General features: G+C 38.3%; 1 pseudogene; it reads right to left on the reverse strand.

Annotated features, from left to right (window-relative positions):
* The window catches only part of LOC122831333, a 256610-nt pseudogene extending 235587 nt beyond the window's left edge, over window positions 1–21023 (reverse strand).
* Between the last annotated feature and the right edge of the window lie 671 nt (window positions 21024–21694).

A 21694-nucleotide genomic window follows, 5' to 3' on the forward strand; every position in this document is an offset into this window, starting at 1 on the left:
GTTGAAGGGGCTTCTTTGTTTCTTGGCATTGATTAGTGCTTCAGCTGTGAGGAAAGGACAGCCCAATTTGTCAAAAGTGTGCATGGAGCTAATCACATCAAAAGAACTGCTACCCGGGCTAATATCAGCCCATGAGCAGGACGCCTCATTCATTAGTCTACATCTGCAGGACAAATCACTTCCATGCTGACAGACAAAAGCAACACACAGGAAAGCAAGATGAGGCAGGAAAACTAGGGGTGCCTCACTCACTGAGATAAACAATAAAAATATCTGACTTGATGAATACAAAATAAGATAACATTTAACCTTCTATTTTCCATGCACGGGTCTACACTAGAAATCTCGTGCTAAGTAAAATGGTGTCGTTTTTCAAAGTGCAGCAATCATTTGTGTCAAAAACAGTAAACATTAAAGACAACCTATCTGTACTTTTTTTTCCCTGTGGCATAGCTTCATTTGAAGTCTCTAATTTTCTGCTTTGTGAAAATATAATGGAACCGCAACTAACAATTCATGCCAGCTTCATCTGATAATTATTATAAATAATAAATGCTAATACGAAAATCCATCACGTCAAAACAAAATATTTTATTCACCAAATACGTTTGTCTTCTCTCTTTGCAGTTCTCTTAGAGATAACTCAATTCATCTTCATTTCGCTCAGTGTGTGACAGTGTGCCATGCAGCACAGACGTAATACATATTGCAAATAAAAACACAAATAAGACTAATGAATGCTGAGGAAATACTAGCATATTAATAATAGATAAGCATATAAAGTATGGAATTTAATAAAGAATGCTTGTTCACTTTCTTTGTCATTTGAGTGACATCTGACCACTAAAAATTTACCAAATGCAGACACAAATTGCCCTTTCAAAGGCATACATTTACACATATTCTAACTGCCACAATATTATGCACCTATTGAAACATTAATTTATGATGCTCACCTTGCAATAACAATAGAGCTAAATGCTACACAATGGGAGATGCGGCTTCATCTGCGCTTCTCTTTATTTTGCCCCAGAAATATCATGTTTTTTGCTTTGTCTCAAGTGTGCTGTTTTGCAATTTGACCAAAAAGTTCTTGGTCATATTTTCTCACAACACATTTTTCCTTGAGTGTGCCATGTCATCTACATACTTGTGTGGAACTGTAAATGACAATTATTCTGACTTTTTTTCAATATGAGCTTTCTTCTTGTCAGAGCAAATATTTATTTTTCAGAGGGAAATTTTTTACCACCTGAGTTGTGGATCTCCACAGCTGTTCTGGAGTAAATGTTTTATGGTAGTCTTTATGAAGTAGTCTTTATGGCTACATCTGTGGTTATTGCTCCCCTTGCTTAGGTGGTCAGTTTAGGTGGATAGTTACGTAGTGTTTTTTTTTCCAGTTGTGTCATGTCTTCATCCAAATTCCAATGATGGTTTGTGTTGTGCTCCATTAAGTGTTTAAAGCTGTGGGTATTGTTTTATAATTTTACTCTGCTTAATTTCAGGCCTAGAAAAAGTTTTATTTGTGCTAACTAGGTGATTTAATTCATTAAATGTATGGGTACTTAGGCAACACCCTGTGATTTTGCATTTGCAACAGTTTTCATACATACCAGGATGCTATAATGGATTTAAAAAACAAAAAAGTACATTTCTAATCTACTCTATTAAAATACACCCTGAATGATCAAATAACTAACTAAACAGTTGTTTAATTTACCAAATTATGAGTATGTTTTATATAAATTTAGCCAAGGGATAATGAGAAATGGCACGCTTCTCTGAGGAGATGAAAATGAAAACTACAGTGACCAATCAAATCATTAACATTGGAAAAAGAATCAACAAACCCATCTGGTAAGAAACGAGCAGAGTGAAACCCATAACTGAAGAGTCAATAAGCCATCATAGCACTGATGTCTGACCAGCTGTAAATCAATGGGGCAGGGGCTTCTTGTGTGCACATGCAGAGATAGGCTGCTAAAGATAAGATGCACTGACTTCTTAACCATCTCTCTTAGCTGCAGGGGATTCTGCTTCTCTGTTCTCTCCCAGGCTTTGAAGCTCTAATGCCTCTGATCCGTCAAATATCTCCTGCCTCACATGCTGTCCAATGCACATCTACTCAAGAGAAAGATGATGTGACAACACTGGAGCAAACATAGGATGGTAAAGGTGGCTACAGGCCTGTCTCCAGTGCTAATGCAGGTTCATTAACAACTTGGTTCTGATGTGACACTTTAATGGTAGCTGGCAGCAGTGCAAGATGTGGCAGCCACACCAATCTAAAGCTTTTGCACGTTCAAACAACAGAAATCAGATGTTACACAGCGGGGTGTGCCGGCAATTTCCAACTTTTTTTATTACCACTAGATGTGACTGCTTAATCTAATGAAAGGGATTGCGATATGTTAAACACCAAAGCATGAACAAAAACAAAACTGAAGTTATTATTTTTGGACCTAAAGAGGAACGATCTAGAGTCAGTGCACAGCTTCAGTTATTACAACTAAAAACCAGCGATCAGGCCCGAAACCTGGGAGTAGTGATGGACTCTGACCTGAACGTTCAGAGCCACATAAAGACAATTACAAAGATGGCCTTCTATCACCTGAAGAACATTTCCAGGATTAAAGGACTAATGTATCAGCCAGATCTAGAGAAACTCATCCATGCGTTTATCTTCAGCCGCATTGAATACTGCAACAGCGTCTTCACAGGTCTGTCCAACAAATCAATCAAACAGCTGCAGCTGATCCAAAATGCTGCTGCTCGCGTTCTCACTAAAACCAGGAAGATAGAGCACATAACACCAGTTTTAAAGTCTCTCCACTGGCTACCTGTAGCTCAAAGAATAGACTTTAAAATACTGTTAGTTTATAAATCACTGAATGGTTTAGCACCACAATACATTAAAGATTTGCTGTTGTTGTATCAACCTTCCAGATCTCTCAGGTCTTCTGGTTCTGGTCTGCTCTGCACCCCCAGAACCAGAACCAAACGAGGAGAAGCAGCATTTAGCATCTATGCACCAAAAATCTGGAACAAACTTCCAGAAAACTGTAAAACAGCTGAAACATTGACTTCCTTTAAATCTCCACTAAAAACCCACTTGTTTAGAGTTGTATTTGAAACTTAATCAATTGCAAATTAATTGACGGAATCTGACTTGATGTTGTGTTTTTATTGTTGATCCTATGTTGCATTGTATTTTTGTGTTTGATCTGATGTAAAGCACTTTGAAATGCCTTGCTGCTGAAATAGCTATACAAATAAAATTTGATTGGTTGATTGATACCAGTGCTGAGAGTTCAAGGGTCAAAGATGTAGTTAGGGGCTAGTGGTCCATAAGCAGTGGTATGCAAATGCACAAGGTGAAGTCACCCAAACAATAAAATATATATTTTTCCTGTACTGCCCTCTCTTTCCTTTCCTTCTAACCCCCTACTCTACCACAGCCCGAGGGTGTCTGCCTGGGAGGCACGTCAGCATGTATCTCCCTACAGTCTGACTCTTTGCCACTGTCGCAAATCAATTCTTAATAAACCAACCGAAGGCTTCTTCTGCTATACCTTTCATTTCCCCTCCTCAAAGCTGCAGGGCAAATTAGCCTGCCAAGTGGATGATAGGGAGCAAGCAGTAGAAGAAAGCAACAGAGGGGGTGTAGAGAGGGAAAAAAAACAACCTAACACCTACAATTAAATTAACAAATCACTGTTCTTAATTAATCTGGGAAATACAAGCAGAACTGTGGGTTTGAGACGTGACTGACATGGCTATAGTGCTGCTTGCATCTGCTTATGTTTGTGCTGTTGGGGCGGAATAGCTGAGAACTAGAGGAGGAAAGGCAGATGAAAGCTTAATAAAAACTCTCCGCAGAGCCCCCTGAGCAGAATGGTGAAGCTGTTACTTAGACACCCCCCTACTACCACCAGCACCACCACCCACAAAACATTTCTTTGGTTTCCTCTTCCTCCCACTCTCTTATATCCCTGTAATTCCTCCCTTACTGAGCTTTTTACCCTCTCTTCCAACTCCACCAATCTCTTCACTCTTTCGTACAACTCTATACTCCTCTTTTCACCCTGTGCCCTTGCTAGTTTTGTACCTTACATTTCCTAATGAGTTGTGGCACTGACAGCTGGATTACAACACTGCTTTGTAATCCTTTTATTTGACTGTTTAGGTTAATCGGCTGCACCAGACCAAAGGCTTGCCTCTTCCGTCTAAGGGCAACTTCCCATGTATGTCCATGTTTGACTCAGTAAAAGCACATTTAAAACTGTGTGACTGACTAAAATTTTCTAAATCCCAGTTGAAGGGAGGGCAACAAAGAGCTCATTATAAGCAGAAGCTTCCAAGATGCCCATGATCAGGAAAGGCCACCAATACTTCACATCAAAAGTTCTAAAAAATAAAAAAAAGTCTTACAATTCATATTCAAGCTTTAAGTCAAGAAAGTAGTCCTTCATCCTATTCTAGTGAGCAAATATTTTCTTCTCTCAAGCTCGCCTGGTCCTCTAGCGCTTGCACTCCTCTAACATTTCTCCTCCTTCCCATCTCTCATTCCCCACCCCCACTCACACTCCCTTGCAAGAGCTTGTTCCCTCTGTGGCCACAGGATTCGCTTTGTTCTGATCATTCTCCAAGCCAGGCAACTTATCTGCTTTTCTACATTCTAGCAGGCCCAGAGGAGGAAAACGGACCCTTTTATTAGCCTCACTCTATGCCTCATCTTCTGATGTGCTGAAAAAGACAATAGTCAGATAAGGAGAAGGAGAAGAAAGAAGATCTAGCCAGTGTGCTTTTCAAAGTGCTGTTGGGGCCCCTCCCTAGGGTTCAGACGGCTAGCTTACAATTCATGATGTTTTTTACAAAAAGTATCACAGGATTTTGTAAGCCTCAACACTAGCATTACCAGGGATTTCATGCTCAAAACAAAACTATTTACGAAGACCAAGAACCAACCTGAATACAACTTCTTATTTCTATACCATTAATATGATCTCCTTGTTTAGTAGCAGTACACTTTCCCTAAAGGGCCATGTTGCTTTGTGAATGAAGACATTTATTCTAGAGCAAATATTTTTGTATCTATTCTAGATATCTTTATCAAATCATATTACGTTGTTTGCAGTGGGACCAATTTAGAACCTTGCACAGAAAAAGGCCATTGTCCATCTCCTATTCTAAATCAATAAACTCATGGATTGTCTAAGTAGTCTTAACAGAACAAACTCTCCTTGGGTAAAGTAAAGTGATGTATTCTATTGCAGTAAACTTAAGAGTGATTTGTCCAATTGGTTTTAAATGATAAAAAAAAGCACTGCTCCTCCCTCTACCACAAGTAGGGAAGCCAGTTCACCCTACAAAAGTCAACCGTTAAGTGCTATGCTTAGTATGTTCAGGATATAATAGCCCTGGGTTGACTTCTGCTGGCACAGAAAGGATATTAGAGGTACTGATTAAAATCCATTTTCACCAACAGAGGAAAAGTCAGTTTAAAAATATCTCGAGGTATGTTGTCAAGGGCTGGGAGCCAAAGCAATTGTTCTTATTTGAAATTGAGGCACACAAAACAAAAGTGTTCCTTCAAGGAGCGTGGAATCCAGTATTTCCATCTTCCTTGTGGGTTTTTTTTTTTTCTTTTGTTTACTTATGTTTTCACTCATGACCTTTTTTTCTTGTTTTGTTCCCTTCGGTAGTTATTTAGAGGGAGTTTTGTTTTGGAAGGGTTTACTCCCAGTGCAGCAGTTTGGGATCTATGGACCTGAACCACCTGTTGTATTTGAACACCACGTTTCCTTCTTCAGTGTCAGTTCATTCAACCACATTAAGTGATAAGATCAAATCATCTTTGTCATTTTATCTTGCTTCCATCCTCCATTTGTTCCACTTTTTTTTTCTTCACTACTGTCGATCTTTCTTTTGTGTTACCCAGCTGCTTGCAAATCTGATGGAAGCTTGTTCATCCAGAAAAAGGTTGGACTGTGTATAAGAACTCTGTGCCAACCTGCTTGCAAGCTTCACTCAAAATGATCAAGACTCATTGTGTGAACTCACAAGTTACCCACCTGGCTTCTGCTTTAGTTGCTGTAAGATCTACCTGCAAGAAGCCTCTATGAACTTACCCTCTGTTGTAAATAAACAAAATCTGGAAATATTCCTAACACTGAGTTAATGCTTTGGTCTTTCAGTCTCTATGAAATCATAAAAGACCAATCTGGCTAGCCAACAGACTTTGAAAAAAAAACACAAATAAAAAAAAAATACTCCACTTATTTACAGAAAAAAAATGGGTGATTAAGCAAAAACTGGCACAGCTGCTTCCTTTTCTCTTTTTTTTTGTTTCACAAACCTTCTGCTGCTAGAAGGACCTCTGCCGCTCCTTCTAGCAGCAGAGGTCTCCAACGCTCCAGCCCAAATTAATAAAGGAGCTCTAAAACCTGTCAGTGAGATCCACTGAAGGAGCATGAATTTTAGCTTATAGATCCCTGTAGGGTTGCACAGTATGAGAAAATGTGTTTTTGCGGTGGTACTGCCAAGTATTGCAATCATGATGTTATGATTTATTCACTTAAACAATGTGAACTAGTTCTTTACAGTTTTGTGTTGCAATAAGGATTACCATTTCATAAATTCTACTGCTCTAGTACCCTGATGTATTCAGTAATAAACCAAGGAATTATATAACTTCAGTATAAGCCTCAAACTATTATCCCGTTGTTATCGCCCTGTCAAACATAAAGAATCTAAGAGAAATCAGCGGCCAACTAGAATCTACTGAAATGACCGGCCAGCCATTCACTCAACAATCCAATCTTCCCAATCACCGAATGTACTATGTGCAAGTGTTACGAGCTCTTACTGGCAATATCACTTTTCAAGTGTGATAACCTTTAGTTGGTAAGGAAGATCTATCTATCCATCCATTATCTTCTGCTTACCCATGGTTCAGGTTGAGAGCCCTGGATGAGCAGCTCTGAACCTACAGACAGGTTCAGACTCTCCTTTCCTCTGCCACTTGAACCAGCTCCTCTGGGGGAACCCCAAGTCTTCCCAGGTCAGTTGAGAAACATCGAAACAATGACAATTGAATCTCCTCCCCGTGGGACATGCCTGGAGCATCTAACCAGAGAGGCATCTAACCAGATGCCTGAACCACCTCCACTGGCTCCTTTTGATGTGGAGGAGCCATGGCTCTACACCAGTGTTTCTCAATTCTAGTCCTTAGCCCCCCCTGCCCTGCATGTTTTAGGTGTTTCCCTTCTGCCACACACCTGGATCGAATCTTTGGGTGATTAACAGGCTTCTGCAGTACTGGGTGGCTGCAGAAGACGTCATGCAATCATTTGAATCAGCTGTTCAGGTGTAGAGGCACACCTAAAACATGCAGAGCAGGGGGGGCCTGAGGACTGGAATTGAGAAACACTGCTCTACACTAAGACCCTCACTGTGAAAAGATAAGGAAGATTCCAAGATCATTTCAGTATCAAAAAAGAGTTTTAAAAAAAGACATTAGAAGAAGCTGAGATATTTGGAAAAGCAACTGCTGTTCATTCAGGGTGCAACCGCAACACTGTTTTGTCTTTACGGAGGCAGTCTGCCATTTTAGTAACATTGGGCAACACCACTATCTAACCATGCTAGAGTCAAAATATAAACTCACTCATTTTTTCTTCCTTTTTAAAATTCATAAAATCCTGGGGGTATTTTCACTCTCTTTAAAAGTCATTAGATCAAGTAAATTTGATATAACTGTATTATTGCTACTAGAATGTAGTTAATTGAATTTGAATTTATCTGTATGATTAGATTGATGTAATTATTTATTTCTGTGTACAACTTAGATTACTGTTTTGTAAAGTGCCTTGGCATTATATTTGTTGTCAGTTGGAGCTATATAACTAACCTGACTTAAAAGATGAATTGATCTGAAGTAATCATACACATGGTATGACGTCACCATTTAATATAAATATTTAATGGCTGCTGACATCTGTTTGTAAGGGTGCCCTGTTTGGAGGACCTTTATTTTCCCCCTTATTAGCTTTTCACGTATTGAATAGCACAGGGCGAGACACCATGGGACTCAAAATTGTCTTCTCATTAATTAACATTAGAGACACTCTGTTTTTTTTTTTAAAAAAACCCCTACTCCTCTATCTGTGTCTCCCTCAGTCTCTTGTATCCTTCTTGAGCTTCCTTGTACAGAGACAATAATTTGGCTCTGTGGTGAACTTAAGAACTAAACGGGCGAACATTCACAAAGGAGTTCAGGACACAATTAGTGATTACCAGACAGCTATGTCTTCTGAGGGCTTCCGTCCTTCTTTTCATCCTCCCTTAACAAAGACAAGGGAGCTTCAAGCAAAGGGAATAGCATATGAGGCTGTAATGCTCCTGAATCTTTCCTGCCCACAGACAGATCACACACTTCCACTGTTGATTAGGAAAGTATGAGAAATGGACAGAAGTTTCATTAATTAAATATAATGATCTGATTTTAGTCTGGAAACTATAAAGAGCAAAGAGATAATGGAGGGCAGGGTTGGAGGTGAGAATACTCAACCATATTTCATTAATTTTTCACACCACTGTTATGAGGCACTTTTAATGACAATGGCTGCAAATGAGATTTTCACCGTGTCTCTTTTTATTATGTTTTTGCTAAGAAAACGGAGTAAAGTATTTTTTTAGAAGAGAATTGTCCACAGCAAGCTCAGAGCTATTTAATTTGCTCTGCAAAAAAAAAAAAAAAAGATTAAGAGAAACAACGGCACATATAAAACCTATAGCTACAAGACATTGTTACTTTTGTCCCTTTATCCAGCATCATTTGTCTTTATTAGCTATAACACACAAACAAAACTGAAGGTAATGTAGTTGCAATAGCAAAATCACATTGATTTTAGTTGTAACTGAGGCTATAATTAAAACTGTGCCAGAGAAACAGTATTAAATCAGTAACTACCAATACTACCGTTTCTGTTTTCAGCCCTAAGGTTTACTAAAATAATGGTCAGTGAGTCAGTATTTCTGGTCTCATGCCATAATATGGATTAAAAATCTTTTGTTATAAGTTATAATGCAACCACAAACCTCAAACATTTTTAAGATGAAGCTTAAAGTAAATGACACAGTGAGTCAGGAATTGCACAAAAATCTAAAAAATGTGGTGTGCATTTATTTCAAAGTGTAATGTTCATGTCCTCCTGGCACAGAAAATATTTTTGCAGAGGAATTTGTGAACAAACAGTATGATTGAGACCCAGGATAATATCAAACAGGTGATCAAAAACATAATTCAGTTCTTGCAGCATCTCACAGAATATTGTACAATCTAGGGCTGGGTGTATTCTGTGAACCATGCAGACTCTACACTCATTTCCACAGACAGTTGAGATTTCACAGTTGAGTGTACCAATTGCCTACATTTCTTAAGACAGATTTCTTCATTTCCAATAATCCAAATGGATACTAGCAAATTTAATGAGCTCATCTGGCACAAAGCCTCGTTTCTTCTCCACCAGGGCAGCAGTCGCACGACTGTCAGCGCTGCACAGAGAGTGGCAGTCACGTTCCTTGTGTCTGGTTGCTCTGACTCTCAACGTTCACTCAACAGCACTCAGCATTGTCAGCTACGTGTTGCAAACTAAATAGTTCAATGTAAAAACTGACCCTTTGTGCAAAAAAACAATACTCCCTATTCCTGCGAACACTCACGGTGGAACATGGTGGTGCTGCTGCTTTGGTGAAGTTTTTCTTCAACATGGATTGTAAACCTGGTTGATGCAACCATGGATGAAGTGGTTCACTGAGCTTGCCATACTGGAAGAAAACCTCTTAGATACCTCAAAATACTGCACAATGATATAGTATTTTGCAGGCAGTATCAAGAGGTTGGGGACAAAAACCTCAATATGCAAGAGTCAGCATTAGCATCAATGTTTACAATTTGTGTTTTCCACAAAAGATAACAAGGTCTTTCCTGATTTCTCCAAAACTCATGAGAGAAAAAGTACATCTTTCCTTCTACTCTAATCACTGTTATCTTCAGACAGTAATCAAGCTAATTTACATAGCATAACTGCAAAGTTAAAGCAAAGTGAGGTAGTTTAAAAGACTTATTTGGGAACAATCCATGCCTAACATTTTCAAGCAGAAGAGTAGTTACATTTTTGCTAAGTACAAAAAAATCAATGCACCAAACAATCTGCAAGTAAATCCCATCAGCTCCTATGCAGCACTAATCTACCAAAAGAACAGAGAGGAAAACCTGTTCTTATTTTTTAATGTATGCGTATTTGTGCTTGTAAGATAAAGGGCATATGAGAGAGTGCTAATATTGCCCTCTTGTCATCCTACAGCTGTCAAAACCTACACCGACCATCTGTCCATTGAAGAGCTGGAGTCCAGACAAAGTATTTAATAGGGTTTAATGTCTTCAGGAGGGCCATAACCTTCGTCCCGTAGAACCTCAGAAGGCTCATCATGCTGAGGCAAGGGGTCTCTTAATGTACCAAGCAGATGACAAGTATGCAGAGTTCACACAAGCAGCTGAGTAACTTAATCTGCAGGAAGTGTCCAACATTTTTCATTTGCTCCCCTACCTTCTGCACCATTTTTATTTCCCATTCATCTTCAGATTCAGTAAAAATAATGGTTTCCACCTGCTTTTTCGTCCTGCAATCTTGACTTTGTAGTGACTGACTTACAAAAGTCTGCACAATATCCGTTTTCCTAGACAACTATGTCAATGTGCATTATGCTTTCAGTTAGAAAAGGCTCACAGGGACGTGGCTGTCCGATCCTAGCAATATTAATCAAATGTACTGTTGCAGTCGTAGTCCCTACATACTTCTCTGTCTCATTTATCACATAAACCACTTATGAATTGCCCCTAAAAGGTAAAGAAAACCTCAACCATGTGGATAAATCATCAATACTGGCCTAGCTAGAAAGTCATCAGAAATTCCTAAAGTCAACTGCACTCATATATTCAGCATATAATACATGAGGTTATAGCTACACCTCTCTCAGGCAAGATTAGCCTTTGGCCTAAAAAGCACTAACCAGCACCTCAGTAAGTCTCTAGAGTTGTTTCTGGCATGCAAGATGCAACAGGAGCCTGTTAGATATGTTGCTTTGATTAATAATCAGTGAAAGCAGATGTGGCTGCTCTTGTGTTAAACACAACATATTCTTACAAAAACAAGACCTAAATCATGTAATGGCTCAAACAGATGACTTGAAGATGGATTTGCATTGCTTTTTTTGCATCATAGCCGAGTTTAAACTTTGTATGGTGTTGGGTTGCAGAGAATTGCTTTTCAAAATCCAGGGAGACGGTCTCTCTCTTAAAAAATGACAAAAGAAGTTAGACGTAATGATCCAAAAGCAGAAAGACAAAAGTGAAAATAATGTAAATGATTTAGGCAGATGCAGTACACGGCACAACAGGCTGGCTCCAACAATGTCAAATCTCCATTAGGAGCCCCTATCTGGTATCGACCCAGAAAACACTGCAGGCTATGTGTCATGAGATTTGGGGCAAGAGGTAAATAGGAAATCAAAAACAATCTAATTCAGTTTGAGGGTGAAGGGAAAGAAAAAACTCATGTACTGTCCATCCCTATAGAGGATGTGAAAACAAATGGCTTCTTTTATTCTGTTTCCCATGAGTCATCCGTTCCGACAGACTTTAGTCCCCACATTATCAACATCGCCACTCTGAACCACTGAAAAATGTGTGACAGCTCTGGTTTTCGGAAGAGGGGGAGTTTTCTTTCTGTGCTTAACCCCAAAGCAAAAGTTCCCGTAATTTTATACTTGCAATGTATCTGCTTTTAGGTTTGAAGAAGAAAAAGGTTGTTCAGTTGGCTATTAGCATCACTATTAGAGTGTGAAAAATCACCTAAAGTTTTACTGGAAAGGTTGAATTTCCCAAGGTTTTCTAGATGCCTACTGAGAAAAGGGATTTTGAAAATCATAAGCTGGTGAAAAACAACTCAAAAACTGTAATACTTTAAAACATAATCATACTGAGACCATTTTTAAAGCTAACATTACAAGGATTTTTTTTGACATTGTAAGCATTTTTTAAAACACAAAAATAAAGAAAAAAAGTCTTATTGGCTGAAGGATAGAGCTTAAAAAAGCGTTAGGTTGTTACTCAAAAGATTAAACTTTTAGGTGTCAGTTGGCAAATTGCCCAGAAAATCCCACAAAAGCAAAATCCCGTAGTCAAAATTACTTTAAAATCCAGTACATTAAAGATTGTTTCCAGGTTTTAGCATTTAACTACTTATTTACACTTCTGTTTCTTATCTCATTAACTCTTTCTCACACAGAACTGTTCAATTTTTGCACTTATTAGCTAGTTAGTTTTTAATGTAGCGCAGCATTTAACACATCCTACTAATTTTCCCATTAGAAACTGGAAGTTTTACTGCTTTATAAACTTCATCCTTTCTAATTAGTACTTTACTTTGTTCTTGTGTTCTTTCTTTGTATATTTGAATTATTTCCTCAGATCATTGTTGGGGTTGTAGTTCAGTTCCCTCTGTTAATTAGTCTCCATCCCTCAGTTTTCTGGTTTCTCCCAGCCACAGGTGTACCGCATTTCCTCTGATTAGTTCATTGGTTCCTTTGTCATTTCCACCCGTCTTTACATACAAGGTCACTGGTTTTCATTGTTCCCTGCTGGATTCTTCTTTTACCTTCTCCATTCGCTACCTGTGGTCCGCGACCAGCTCTCTCCACGCGTTTTTCTATAATTCTTCTTATTTTATTAAAGTACTCTGTTTTGACCAAAGTTTTGCTCCGCATTTGGGTCATTTCCTAAACCAATCTCCATCAACTTCGATATATGGAGAGTAGTGGGGGAATTCTTTAATATAAATAGGAAACAAAGGAGCCAGAGGAATTGATCATAGTCAATATTCTCAAGGCAATTTCTAACAATATTATTAAATCACACATTTTCCTGATATTGTGCAGCCCTACTAGCCAAGTCTGACAAAAGCGACTTGCATCACATTTTGAGAATCTTGAATTTAAGAAGAAAACACTTAGGGTTTTTTTTTAATATATTTTATTCTTACACTAGAAAATAAAAAAGCCAGTATATCAAAACACATTGATTTCAATAAAGTTGCAACATAATGAAGAATAACAATCCTACTAAAAAAGGCAAAGAATACATTTAAATGACAACAAATGCTAGGTTAGTAGAGTGGACTCAGTGAGCACAAAGCCTTATCCACAGACAACACTGTCCAAAGGAATACAAGCACACAACACATGAAGTATCTCTGTTTGTATGGTGCTTTGGCAACAACTTTGGCATATGATGCAGACTTAAATCAAAAATATATATATATATTATTTTGTTACTTATCTTTAACATGAAAGGGTGTGCATAGTTGTTTAGAGATTCAGTAATGTGATATTAGACCTGAATACATAGTACTGTGTGTGGCAGCTGTTCAGGAGTATTCAGGTACACGTCTTCTGTTCAACCTGCAGTCAGTGTTTGTTTGTATTAAAGGAGCTTCGTCTGTTCTGGCGGAATAAAATATGTCTGATGTTGCCAGTGACAAACATTTGCACTATCATTGTAAAACTCCTTGCATTTCGATTCTCCAGTTCTAAACATTGGAACAAAGACAACAGCTGATCCCTACAGGTTTCTAAGAAACATACCAACAGAGATGGGCAAAAGCATTCCAGCCTGGCCCAAATGTAGAAGTAATGTGTTAAAAGCAAAATACATCCTACAGCTCACACGCGATTTGGGAAGTTAAGCATCAGCTAAATAAAAAAGCTCTCAGGAAGGCGATCTTCAACAAGTATGTGCTTCTCTAGGGCACTTTGGATTGCTGGGGTTTTCAGAGTTGTTAAAACAACACTTAGAGGAGGAGACATCAGCTGTTTATTTACACAATCAATTGTTTCCTCTCATGAATCTGAGTTAGGAGGAAAAGTTTACTTCCAATTCAAAGTGAGGTTCATTCTTACACAATGGCAACGATCAAAGTTGAAATGCTATGATCTAAAAAAAAAGAAATACTACATAAAATGATGGAATAAGTATTGCTTGTTTGAAAGATTGCGAACATTACCATTATTACTAGACAAAGATTTGCACCGACGCTTCCTCAGACTTAAACTCTATTACAGAGCTAATTTGAAGAATTTGTTGTTTACCTGGCGGCTGGATAAGAAATGTGTCTTTGAGGGTTTTTTCAAAAGGAGTAGTACAGAAATTTTTATTTTTTGAATATGTGCAGGTTTGTGCAAGATTCTGAGGATATTCTATAAATTTGAAGTGGAGAGTGCTGTTTTCTTTGTGTGTGTGTGCAGAATCTGAGCTACTCCCACAAAGAAGTTGAAAGAACTGATAACAAACACCAGCTCTGTGCTTCACACAACCCCAGAGCCCCTGAAGCTGATCGTAGAAGTGAACACGCTGCCCAAGCTGCTTAGTATAATGTACAACTTTGCAATCGTCTATACAACGTGGGAATAACACAAGAGAGCGTTTACAGCCAACGATTCTCCAACTCCTGAACAAAAAGGATTTGTGCCATCACTGCCCACAATTTAGCCAAATTCATCACATTTTTATTTAGTTTGATATTTCGCTAAATGGTATTTCCTTTGTTAGTTTTAACTATACATTTGATTTTAGCTGTTACTCTATACTGTTACTATAATTTAAAATAAAAGTAATTTCTCTTGAAGAGTAATGAAATGTCATAAGAAGTAATTAAAATTCCCTGTAAACTCTGCAGACTGTTAATCTATACTTGGCAACCCCACAATAGAAAAATACAATTCTAAAATAAAACAAAATGTAATTTTATGCTAAAGCAGGCTATGGGTAATATAATTAAAAAATATATTTTACAGATAATGTCTACTGGCTGTGCAAAAGGATGAAGAGCAGTGGGAGTCTTCCAGGCTAAATTGTTCAATCTATGGAAATGCAAATAATCATTTCAGTTGGTAATCTCTTTTCTTATGGACATACTGTAGAGTAAAACCTTTAAACCTCATAAAACCTTTAATTATGTAATTATCAATAACTCAGATTCCTTAAGTACAAAGTATTATACTGTGTTTCAAACAACTTCTTCGGTTAATTTTGATTTCCAATTCAAATTTTAAAAAATTATTTAATCAGAAAAGAAGACTTGTGACCTTCTTCTCTTTAGCTGGGATGTTTCTGGTATTGTCTTTGGTACAAAAAAAGACTTAAAAAGGAAAAGGAATATGTAGTCCAGCCACGTCTGAAGAGCTACTGACTGTAGTCAGTAGCTGATTGGCTCTTTAAACACCGACTATTTGTTTTGTCATTGCTTATAAATGATTTCTACCAGAGTTTTTTCTTCCACTCAACTTTCTCTTAATACAGCAGTATGTTTTATGATTGTGTAGGTAGATTGTGTAACCACAGTAAAACTCTAAAATTATTTTTTTTAAATTATATTAAACATGAAATATGAAAAACCTGAAGAACATTTGTGAAATGTAACGTCCTATGTGTAATGATTCCATATTTAACTTTTGAATAGAATATCTGAAATAAATAATTTTTTTCTAGTTTCTTGATCTGAACCTGTATATTTAAACAGCACAGACTATTTGAGTAGATAACCCAACCCAAAAGTTTCTGAGCACTTTTGAAAAGGTGCCAGACAGTTAAAAAAAAAAAAAAAACTTTTTCAAACTCATCTAAATTAGCACTATTGTTCACTTGAAAGAGGATTAATACAAAACAGCATTGTGAGAAACTTTTTAAAATTGCTCATTAGGGAGTTGACCTTGTGAATGATCAGTGAGCAGAGGAGAGCGGCATAAAAATAGAAGATAAAACACAATAATGAAAGGGAGAAGCAGTTCTTTCAGAGAAAAAAAAAATAGTGCATGGAAATTTGACATTGCAACAATGGCACTGTAGACTTATTGTATTTGCTGAAGGTAACCAGTACTTTTATGTTTTTAGGTAAATTAGGCACATCAGAGTGAAACATTACACTGTCCTCCTTCCTGCTGACCTCCTGTCTAGACCAGGCCAGGCTACCCATCATGACCAAGGTCCTAGTTCTGTCCTTTCCATTATTACCCCTCATGGCTAACATGAATATATTTATGTTTGTGCACGGGTGTGTATGCAAGAGTGGGGTGTCATCAGTCCTTCTCTCATCTGACGGTTTTGGGTTAAACAATGTTATTATTAAAGCCTTTGCAGAGCCACTTCCTGCTTTACTACGGTGACACTCCTCTCGTGTCTGAATCAAAATGCCTAACCTCTGTAAATCACATAGAAGGTCTGGCTATTTCATAGACTGAATGTGTGGGTGTGTGTCCACAGCATCTGTGCTCCCAGACACAAATGAAGATGACAGTGCAGCTGTGAGGCTGCGAGGAATGGAACTTTTTCAAGCAGAAGGGACAAAACAAATGAAAAATGCTCAACAAAAAAAATCTGTTTTAGTCGTGATGTAAAGGAACATCATCCGTAATATTAAAGTATTTTCAAAACAACAGTGCAAACATTTGCAAAAAAAAAAAGAAAGAAACATCACAAAGGCAAAGGAACACTTCAGTCAGGTCAGGGATACATTTGTGAATAAGTTTAAAGTAGAGTTAAGTTATAGAACAATATCCCAGGCTTTGAACATCTCACAGATCAGTGTTTAAGACATGCAGTGTCTTAAACACTCCAAACATGGAGAGCATGTGGCCCAGCATCAAATCTACCAAGACATGGCAGTTCAATAAACAGACAGCTGGTGAAGGGACGACATCAAACAGAAAAGCCATATTCAGAGTTCATGTGGAAGAATTTGTCAACAGAAAAACTATGAGGACTGCACTCTAGAAATCTGTCCTTAGCAGAAAAGAGGCAATATGAAAAATACAGTTAAAGGAAGCCATTGTCTAGTCAGAAGAAACCAAAAACAAACTTTGGTACATATCACTCTGACCACCTACACAGTGAGAAATGGCAGCCTGTGAAGAATGGCAGCCTTATGCTGTGGACATGGGCTCTAGTGATGGGATGAAGGTCAATATATTGCATCTTTGGAAGTTAAATTGATTAGAGGTGGGAAAAGAATTGAGACTTCTCCCAGAAGGATAATGACTATAAACATAGATCCAGAGCTACAAAAGATCAGTAGACAATTACTTTAGATCAAATCCTATTCATTGAATAAAACATCCCAGGCAGGACAAACATGTTAATATCTATGTAAATCTGGAAGACACATGCCCCAAACGTTCTGCAAATTATTGATTCAGAGGAATGAACACAGACACATGCCACACTTTTATTTTATCTGTAAAAACTTGGGGAAAACATAATTTCTTTATCTGTTTTCTTCAGCTGCAGATTTAAGCTTTTCTTTGTGTTGGCATGCACCGAAAAATCTTTTCTTTTCGGTACTCTGTTACAACATAGAGAGAAGTCCAAACGGTGATAAATACTTTTCTAAAACAATATAATACAATTCACAAGAGGTTTAGACTTAAAACTGCCTCTAAGGTGACTTACACTCTGTACGTTCTGTGCAGCTACACACAGGAACCTGAAAATAAGCATGTTAGGCCTACCAAAGATTAGTTTATGTGTGAAGGCAGATAGTGCGACAATTTCATCTCTCGGAGACCAAACTAGATAAATAATGCTTGCTGGAATAAACGACTCCTGTGCAGCAGGGATGGCTCATTCTGTGACTATTTGTGATTGTGTTGACACCCCCTGCTGGGCTGAAGACATCACTACCGCACTTAGAAAAAGCCCACTGCAAGTGACAACATCCCACATCCAATCCCACACCCAGCCAGGATGCAATAAGCTGAAGTTAATGAAACACTAAAATAAGCAATGATACCTCCACCACTATAATATCACAACAAACAAACAAACACATGTACGGACACATTCAATAAAGTAATGCAAAAATATATTGCAATTCACTGACACTGACTGTACAGCCTGGCTACGGAAAAATATTCAGCGTGTCTGCATGTGTGTGTGTTTGTGCGTTTGTGCATGCGCCTTTGTCTGTGGGCGTGGGTGTGTTCATGGGCAAAGACAGGACATAGTCTCAACAGATGAATCTCTGCCAAGTCTCTCACAGCTAAGGAGAGTGAGAAATATAAACCGTGCAGCTGCCGGAGACACAGAAGACACAAAAAAGAGCCATTGTTGCCCACAGCAAAACAATGCAGCTTGAGATACGAGAGAAAAAAGGAAAAAAAAACATTTGGATCAATAGAGAATTGCAATTAGCTCACATTGGCAGGAGCACTGCCAGATTAGACACAGGATGTCGATCCCATTTCCTGCACTATCGGGTCCTCAAACTTGCTCGGTTCGTTGTGTAATTGAAGCAATTCGTATAAAACTTGGTAAGATAATGTAGTGTGAAGGTCACAATAAGTGAAACATGAATGACAACAAAAAAAAGCATTGAAGTGGAAAAAGCTGAGCAGTGTTAAAAAAAATAAAAAAAGAAACACATAGAAAAAAACTTGAACTAATACACTTAGAGAGAAACAAATAGTGAAGTCTTTTTCATATTTTAATAGTAAACAAGTCAAAATAGTTACTGGGTAACTTGAGTAAAGAAACAGCTGCTCCTACAGAACACACTGGATTGTGAACATTACGTTCAGCTTCAAGACGTTTTGCAGGTTTTTGCTGATCCAGTTTTTGCTTAACTTTACCACAAGTGTTACTTAAATACTATGATAAATGCAAACTAGCAGTAAAACAGGGAACATGCCGTTTTATCTGAAGGATGGGCTGTTTTTACTCGACTGTAAATGCGCTCGACAAAATGTAAACCACCTGACAACCCAATTAAGATGCCTACCTTTAAGTACGCCCTGGCCTTGCAGTACATCCCTCGATATCTGGACGGAGTAAAAGCTTTGCGAGAAGCCAGGTCGACAGGGACCTTGGGAGGCGTGCTCTCCATTATTTCTCTGGAAAGACAACAAAATACAGCATAAGACATCAATAAACAGATTCTATTGATTGCTTTTTTTTTTCTTGTAGGCTGGTGTGCCTTGGGAAAATGCAACAAATAAAACAACAACGAGCAGTAAGAAAATCAGCAAGTTTTGCAACTGGTTTTTATTTTTTGCTTCTGTGAGGGGTACGCATGCTACTGATTGATCTGTCCCTTAAAGTTTGTAGCTTGTGGTTTAATGTGCTCTTTTACTTTGTTCCTTAAAGTAAACTGTCGACTGTAAAGAGGAAGGTTAGGGATGCACAGCCGACATTGATTTTTCTTTAAAAGTCTATTCTCTGATTCAGACCACTTCCAATTTTTTATTCTGAGAGCTTTAGCACATAAAAGATGAAAGAAATTTACCGAAGGTTCTTTGATAGAGGTGGTAGCTTTAAATCCAGCAGGAAAGAAATTACAAAATTATTACCATTCATCAGATTTTGATTTTTAACTCAAGAAAGTACAGCAATATATATGTCAGTTGCTACGTTTATACACTGAAAACAGTGTGAGTTCTTAATCTTTTACTCATTTTACTAAAGGTATAAAATAAATCAGATTTTTCAGTCTTTGACCGTCCAAACAGAGATCACAGTCGATCAGGGGAATATTAATCTATCCTGATCTTGGTCCATCAATTGCTGCATCTCTGGGTTAGGTGTGATGCTGAGGGTTAAGTGAGACTCATATGCACAGCAGACCAAGCAGCATGAATGCAGCATCATTTTCTCCCTCTTATTCTAGCTGAATGGGGAACTGCGCACTGCATGAGTGTAAGTGTGTTAGTGTGTGCACTTTATATACTAATCAAACTGTCTGCACCCAAGTTTACACCAAAGATTTATTGCTTAGTGATGGTTAAATTTAATGATCTGACCCACTCAAGCAGCCAATGCGTCCAAAACACACACACACACACACACACAAACACACGCACGCACGCGCATGCATGCAGAACAAAAAGCTGGTTAGGTGCATATTTAAAGGCATTATAGCATTGTAATTTCTAATTTCGATTTATAGCAATGGAAGATTAAAATATGTTGAGCTATAAACCAAATAGTGAGTAACAGGATTGAAACTGCAGCAGGGAGAGAAAGAGGGGCTACTTGGAGCGCCGTCAGGGAAAAAGCCCACCGGCAGAGACTTCATTTAGGTTTTATTGATTAAATACCAAGAAACAAACTTCTAAGTTTAACTTTACGCGGGAGATTGCCTTACAATTAAATCAAAATTGGATAAGATGACTAAATTATTTTGGTAAAGAAGCCATTACCCTGGTGAATAGATGGTGCGTAATTTAACTTGTGTGGAGTACTGCTGCTCGGCAGCGCTGAAACGGCTCCAATTCCGAGGGAAAAGCCTGCCAGAACAAACGGGACCGACTTGTTAGGTCTCACTTTTATTTGTTGTTATATGTTGGAAATTCATTAGGGAACCAATTAGCTTAGCCTACTTGTAGGAAAATAATGGGCAAGCGCGGCTCGTGTTGCAGCACCACAACGCAGCGGCTCTCTCTGCCTGTGTGACTTTCTTATTATTTATCACAAGCTTTCGAAAACAAAAAGAGAGACATCTCACCCAAATTGTATCAAAAAGAAGAGCTGCTGTCAGGACCACTGCGAAGTCAGTCCTCATTGTGACGAGTAAAAGCGAGTCAAAGCTGCCTGGACCAGGAACAAGAGAGAGGGGAAAGGAAAGAAGGTCGCTCCGCGGTTCTTCCTCGGTGATTGTTTAATTTCCTCTCCCACTTTGGTCAGACTGTTCGCTGCGTTTCACCCTGCGCTCCGTGAGTGTGTGCTGCAGCTCTGTCCCGAGTTTTCCCCGGCTCTTCTCGTCTGCAGGTGAGCGCTCCGCTCAGCATCAAGGCGCAGCCAGCGTCACTCACTCCAACCCCTCCTATCAGCCACCCGGTGCAGCAGAACTCCACGCATGCACTTAAAGACACACTCGTTGCGGCTCTTGCAACTTTTCACCGGTGCTTGAAGAGAGACGGGGGCTGCGGGCGGGACCAGTGATTTAAAAAGTGAAGATTTAAAAAAAAAAAAAAAAAAAAAAGCATTAACAACTTTAAGTCAGAAAAGCAGCTTGTCCAGTAGCAATTCAAGAATTTAAATGTATTTACTTATTTATTTGTATTCGTCTGTATTCATCTTCTGCGTTATTGCAGGCTTTCAGGAAAAAAACCTTTAAAGGAGTTCTATTAGGAGAACATTGGAAGAGCTTTCAAAATAAACCAAGATCAATTATGTGGGTGAAACTGATGGCTATGTGCTCCTCTAAAGACTTCTGAGGTGATCTGGATGGATAAATCAGTTAAGACAAAAACCAATCACACTCATGCATCACAGGTATAAAATTATGTCCACTCAAAATTGTTTATAACACTGTAACTTAAATAAAACAATACCTGCTTTTAGTCACATTTATTTAAAATGAGTTGTCATTGGCTTGTTCCCACATTTTGATTCTTTTTCTTTGGTGAAGTCTTTGAGGTTGAAAGGCTTCACTGTCGCCTCCCTTATCTTTAGTTCCCTCAAACGACTGGCTACTTCAAAACCTTAATATTACTTCCAGTCTGATTATTGTAAAGATTATTGACCCCATAACTGTCCTCCCAAAAGTGCTTGGATGTCAGACAATGGTTCCATGAATACACC

Source organism: Gambusia affinis, linkage group LG01 (assembly GCF_019740435.1).
Source record: "Gambusia affinis linkage group LG01, SWU_Gaff_1.0, whole genome shotgun sequence".
NCBI classification, from domain to species: Eukaryota; Metazoa; Chordata; class Actinopteri; order Cyprinodontiformes; family Poeciliidae; genus Gambusia; species Gambusia affinis.